Here is a 6,613-nt window from a genome sequence, read left to right as displayed (position 1 = left end):
CTCAACAAAACCCCAATCTAACAAATATAAACAACAAATGTCTGGCGAGTCCCAGACATTCTCACCAGCAGGGTCCAGCAACTCTTGTTGCCAGCCTTCTTAGCTCACAGCCCTGTCGAAAGACAGCGCAGTGTATCAGAACACACCTCGGCAACTGGGTTTCAGCCTGCAAAGAGCATGCACGGGGGTCCAGGGCTAACTATGCTTCAGATAATATTCTGACCAATAAGCACATAAAAAGATGCCCCATCATTCATATACAAGGGCTCTAGGGTCTTATAGCCTTGTGCCTGTCTTTCCCATCTAGACATCTAGGGACCAGGAATGAGGCTCAGAACAGACCACATGTGTGTGGCACCTGGGTTTGATCCCGGCACTAACCAAAAAAAAAAAAAATAGACCCAATTCTTCATCCTCAGGAAAACTCAGAACCACAATGTGGGGAGATAGTACAGAGGCTGGGGCACTTGCACCTGGCTGTGGCCACAGTGGTTCTGTTCCCACAGGGCACATGTTTCCTTACGCACCACCAGGTGTGACCACAGAGCCAGGTGTGACTCCTGGTATAGAATCAGGAGGGGCTCCCTCACCGATGTTGGTTGTGACCAAAAGCACACACATGCCCACAGCACTTGTCCTTGGTGGGGCCAACCTGGGTTCAAGCCCTGGCTCTCCAGATGCCCCCCCCCCAGCCCTGCCAGGAGTGAGCCCTGAGTCCTGAGCACCACCAGCTGTGGCCCAAAAACTAAAAGAAAGAAAAAAAATTAAAAATAGATGTCACCAGATACAAGGATGTCTAGAATTTGGTCTATTTATTATGTTATTATATTATATATATTATATTTATATATTGATTTTGGTTGGTGCTGGGATCATATGCAGGTGCCAGGCACGTGGGGTCTATTATACTGAGCCCCATTCCTGGCCCCTCGCTGTCTAGAATGGGAAAGACGGACACTTCCAAGGCCACAGGATACCGGAACCTTCGTATCCTGATGATGGAAGGCGGCCAGCACAGGCACTTTGAGAAAGCAGTTTGGAAGTTCTTCCCAAGCTGCCATTTGACCCCACAACTCCGCTCTTAGAGACACTCAAAAGAAATGAAAGTCTATATCTACACAAAAGCTTGAATGTAAATAATCACGGTGACAACGTTTACAAGAGCCCCAAAGTGGAAGCAACCCAGATGTCCACTGGCTAAAGTATGTAATACAGCCTTCCAGTGTGGCAGAGCCAGAATCAGTAGTTCCCTAACAAGTTTTAGTGACCTTCTTCCGGGCTATACCACAGTGGGGGAGTCGGGGGAAATCCCCAATAACTGGCATTTGATTGTTTCTGCCAGCACAAGTAGTGGGTGCCCCCTAGTGGCACATATAAATCCTGCTCAAGCTTTTGCTAGTCTTGAGAACTTTTCAGGATAGACAGACTAGTAAAGCAAATTAAACTCTAGTCCTGTTGGTTTTTACTAACATATCCTACTTCCTGGACTGGAGCAATAGCACAGTGGGTAGGGTCTTTGCCTTGTGCGCGGCCGACCAGGGTTCAATTCCTCTGTCCCTCTCGGAGAGTCCGGCAAGCTACCGAGAATATCCCGCCCGCACGGCAGAGCCTGGCAAGCTCCCAGTGGCATATTCGATATGCCAAATACAGTAACAAGTCTCACAATGGAGACGTTATTGATGCCCGCTCGAGCAAATCGATGAACAACAGGACGATAGTGCAGTGCTACAATCCTACTTCCTACCAGCCTGGGTACAGCTCTTGTTTAACTGGGTCCAGAGAACAGAAACAAACACCTCTAACCCCTTCTCCAACCTAAAGCAGTACTGACACTTTCCACCACCTCAGCCCATTATCTGCTCCTTGGAAAGGCCAGGAGGTACCCTGAGGAACAGCCCAGGGAACAATCCAATGTGGCCTTGCTGCTCACTGGAATCTGGAACATAGCCCCAGATTTGCACTGTGGAAGCAACAAGCTGCCTTCACTAGGCTCACTGAGAATACCTGTATCGGGCAATGGCAGTCTGGACTGATGATGCCCTTCCTCTTTCCACACCTCCCCTGCACCCCTCCTTCCCAGGGGCTGGGGGACAGACAGGAGTGGGGGATGGGATCCACTTACCCCAACCCTCTCCTGGCCTGGGGGTGAAGTCCCCTTCATCAGGCAAGGTAACTCGGATTTTCTGTCTCATGGACGCCTTCCCTCCCAACGCCGATCATTGACCTAATTGATGCTGGGAAGAACTTCTCAACTTGCTGCTGCCGTGGCAGCCGTACAAAACAACTGTTCAGCAGGCCGAGCCCAAGTCTGAAGCTGCTGGTGTCGCTGGTCACATGATGCTCTTGTGTCAGCACAGCAGCTTCATTAAAACTTCATTAAAAATACAATATGGGGGACTGGAGTGATAGCACAGCGGGGAGAGCATTTGCCTTGCATGCAGCCAACCTGGGTTCGATTCCCAGCATCCCATAGGGTCCCCTGAGCACCTCCAGGAGTGATTCCTGAGTGCATGAGCCAGGAGTAACCCCTGTGCATTGCCGGGTGTGACCCAAAAAGAAAAAAAAATATGGGGGGGAGGCTGGAGCAATAGGACAGCGGGTAGGGCGTTGGCCAACATCCCATATGGTTCCCCCAAGCACCGCCAGGAGTAATTCCTGAGTGCAAAGCGAGGAGTAACCTCTGTGCATCGCCAGGTGTGACCCCAAAAGCTAGGAAAATAAAATACAATTCGGGATGTGGCCACCCTTCGGGGCCCTGGTGCCCGTGAGGCTTGGCTCACCCTCCACCTTCCTGCTGCAGTGTGCCATGCAGTGCTGACCATCAGTGGTTTGGATGCGAACAGCCAGCACGTAGCTGATGGGAAGGAGGTTCAGGAATACCCGGGAAACTCCAGCAACTACCCAGTGTCCATTGGATTTGACCAACTCTGCCTCACCTCCAGAGAGAAGCTCATGTTGGCCTCCATGTTCCACTCACTCTTCGCCATGGGCTTCCAGCTGTCCCTGGCAGCTCGGGCACAGAGATGCTGGAGACAGATGCACTCAAGCCACACACACTGCTTCCAGACTCTGACCGGATCACGACTGCAGTGCCAGCAGATCCTCAGCAAGCTAGATCCCGTCCTCCCCCCAAAGATCTGAGATTTGAGAATCCATTCTATTCCCTGTAAGTGCCCATCAGGTGTGTGCTGTTGGATGAGAACCTGCACTCATAGCCCTGGAGGTGGCAGAGAAGGCGGGAACTTTGGGGCCTGGCTCATATGCTGAACCAGCATCGCGCCCCACAGCCAAGGGACACTCCAGCCACGGCATTAATGCACTTGAAAATGGGAGGATGCCCCAGACCCTGTGGCAGCTTGAGTCTCATCCAGGGCACTCATCAGGGGGGCCGCCAAAAACCTCCAGAACCCATTCGCTGCCATGCTCACAGCCAATCTCCACACACTTGGAAGGAGCCTCATGCATGAGAATGAATCTGCTGAAACACCAGGTATGCAGGATTTGTGACCAAAATCTCCAGGCTCTCACAGAATGGGGAACGGGCAAACTCCCCCCACCTCCCTGTTCTTTCAAGAACCTGGCAGTCATGCCCACAAACTGTCCTTGGCACCATATATGCTCGTTAACAGCCATGACCCAGAGATTTACAAATAAATGTCGAGAGCAACAAACCACAGAGATGGGGCTGGAGCGTTAGCACAGCGGGTAAGGCATTTGCCTTGCACGCATCTGACCCGGGTTCTATTCCCAGCATCCCATATGGTCCCCTGAGCGCGCCAGGAGTGATTCCTGAGTGCATGAGCCAGGAGTAACCCCTGTGCAACGCCAGGTGTGACCCAAAAAGAAAAAACAAACAAAACCAAACTGCAGAGGTGCCTCCAGACCCCAAAGTCCCCCTCCAGTGAAAAATTTAACTCTAGCTCTATCGTCCTTTTAAAATTTAGAATTCCTGGAGTGTGCGGTCACAGAATCTTTCTCTAAGCCACTCACTCTAGCACACCACACTTGGTGGGGTGTAACCGATATTGATTAAAAAAAGATTAGTATATAAGGTCCAACCTGTAACAATGTGTTAGTAATCTCTTACATAAGAGCTTAATGTCTCCAGGTTAAGATAGAATAATCTTCACACTTTCTTCTAAGAAAACATTTTTTGGATCATTTTTAGTGTATTATTCATAAAAAGCAACACAAAATACATTATTTAGGATCTGCCTTTGGGGCAGGCTTGGGCAGTGGTGGGAAAATTCGAGATGATGGTAGGAAGGTGTAATAGTGGTGGGATTGGTGTTGGAATATGGAATGTAACAAATTATTGTAAACTCTAGAAATATAAGAGAAAAACTTAAAAAATGATCAGACACAAAAGAGCCTGATGACATTCCAAGTCCCTGAATCTTAACCCACATCTCCCCACCTGTGTCCTAGGCCTGCTTCCTCTGCACAGCTACATTTATGATAGAGGCGGGACCATCTGTGCTTTATGTAGTAAACATCCCTTTGATCTCAAAGAACAAAACCTCCCACAACTCGGTAGGATTGGGGAAAAGACATCACAGCCCTAGGGTAGGTCATCTTTGAGGTCCGCTCAGCTTTCTCCAGCAGGATGGGGTGCAGCCCAATGCCAGACGTGGAAACTGCTAGAATCATCCCCACCTAGTGCTCAGTGTTGATGTATGCTACCAAACTCAAGTGTAATATGCAATGTTGGCAACAATAACCATTTTTTTTTTCTCTTTGGGTCACACTTGGCTCTGCACTCAGGAATTACTCCTGGCGGTGCTTGGGGGACCATATGGAATGCTGGGAATCGAACCCAGGTTGGCCACGTGCAAGGCAAATGCCCTACTCGCTATGCTATTGCTCCAGCCCCAACAATAACCATTTCTGTTGGGATAGTTTGTTTGATGGGACATCTGGGTGTGAGCCAACAGGTGGTACACTCTGCCTGGGTCAATGTATGAAGCCATCTCCTGGCCCCAAGCTTTTCACTTAAAAAACTAGGTGAAACCTCTGCCACCCAGAGGTTCAGGCCAGAGAACAGATGCATGGGAGCTGAGTGTCCAAGGAACCAATTCACGGCTAATCACCCCATCTCTCCTAGCTCCTATCCTGCTTGCAAGTGGTCTGAGTGGGAAGCAAATCCATCAACTAAGATTTCCGTCATATGTGATTGGAGAGCCACAGAAATATAGATGCTCAGTGACCCCATCACCCTAAGACTGAAAACAGGCCAGGGGGCCTGGAGAGATAGTACAGCAGGTAGGGCACTCGCCCACTCGGGTTCAATCCCCAGCACCACTATGTCTACTGCGCCCGGCCAGCAATGATCCCTGAGCACAAACAGAAACATAGGCCAAGGTTGTAGCTCATAGGGGTAGAATGACAAGATGAGACTAAAAGTCTGCAGGGGGCCAGACAATATGGAGTTTGCTTGTATGTGGCCAACTGGGGTTCAATCCCAGGCATCCCATATGGTTCCCCAAGCACTGCCAAGAGTGACCTTAGTACAGAGCCAGGGGTAACCCTTGAGCATTGCTGGATGTGGCCGCAAAACAATATGGGTAGGGGCTGGAGCAATAGCACAGCGGGTAGGGCGTTTGCCTTGCACGCCGCCGACCCAGCTTTGATTCCCAGCATCCCATATGGTCCCCTGAGCACCGCCAGGGGTGATTCCTGAGCGCAGAGCCAGGAGCAATCCCTGTGCATTCCCGGGTGTGACCCAAAAAGAAAAAAAAAAGTAAAGAAAAAAAAAGAAAAAAAGAAAAACCAATATGGGCAGCTCAATCTCAAACCAGCAGTTAGAATGCCCAAAGGGTGGGGGCTGGGGGGGGAGAGAGCAAGAGAGACAGAGCACGCTCGGGGAGGATAGAAAAGAGGAAAAAGAAGGCGGGGGTATGGCAGGGAAACTGGGAACACTGGTGCTGGAAAATGTACACTGGTGGAGGGGTGGGTGTTGAACACTTTATGACTGAAACCTAATCATGAACAGCTTTGTAAGGGTCTCTCACAGTGATTCAATAAAAAATTAAAAAAAATAAAGCACGCCATAGGTTTCTGGAGTCAAATTTATTCTTTTAGGCCACAATTGGCACTATTGTTTGGGGGGTATCATGTGGTGCTAGACTGAATTTGGGGCTTTCACATGCAAAGCATGTGGTCTATCCTGCCATTAGCCCTGTGAACTATCTCTTCAACTTGAAAAAGAATGTTATAAAATGTTCTAGCCATAATGGAAATGAAAACCTGTCCTGATTAATTCACTAAATTTTATTAGTCACATGACGGTTCAAACTGATGATCTTAAGTGAATGCAGACCAAAGGCTTGACCTCCAGAGCCGCCTAGTTCAAGGCCCCGTCCCCAGCGGCCTTCCTCTCTAGTCAGAGCAGGGTATTTGGGTCCAACCTCTGTTCATCAGCCCCTCCCTCCATACTCCATTCCTATTTCTAAATCCTACTGAAATCCAAAGCCTTCCTTTCTAGGACTCCCCTATCCTCCTAGAGGCCACCTTCCAGCCTCAGGACTACACCTCTTGTTTCAGTTCTCCACAAATATCACTCCCAGTCATTTCTCTATTCCTGATTGCTGTCAGCATTCCAGAGCTGGCTTGC

General features: G+C 49.5%; 1 pseudogene; it reads left to right on the top strand.

The window, feature by feature from the left end:
* Positions 1 to 941: 941 nt before the first annotated feature.
* LOC129401926 (trafficking protein particle complex subunit 4-like) lies at positions 942 to 3,360 on the top strand (annotated as a pseudogene).
* Positions 3,361 to 6,613: the final 3,253 nt, after the last annotated feature.

The sequence above is a fragment of the Sorex araneus genome, chromosome 1 (assembly GCF_027595985.1).
Source record: "Sorex araneus isolate mSorAra2 chromosome 1, mSorAra2.pri, whole genome shotgun sequence".
Taxonomy (NCBI): Eukaryota; Metazoa; Chordata; class Mammalia; order Eulipotyphla; family Soricidae; genus Sorex; species Sorex araneus.
The sequence above is the reverse complement of the archived record's forward strand: the minus strand, read 5'-3'. Positions and strand labels throughout refer to the sequence as shown.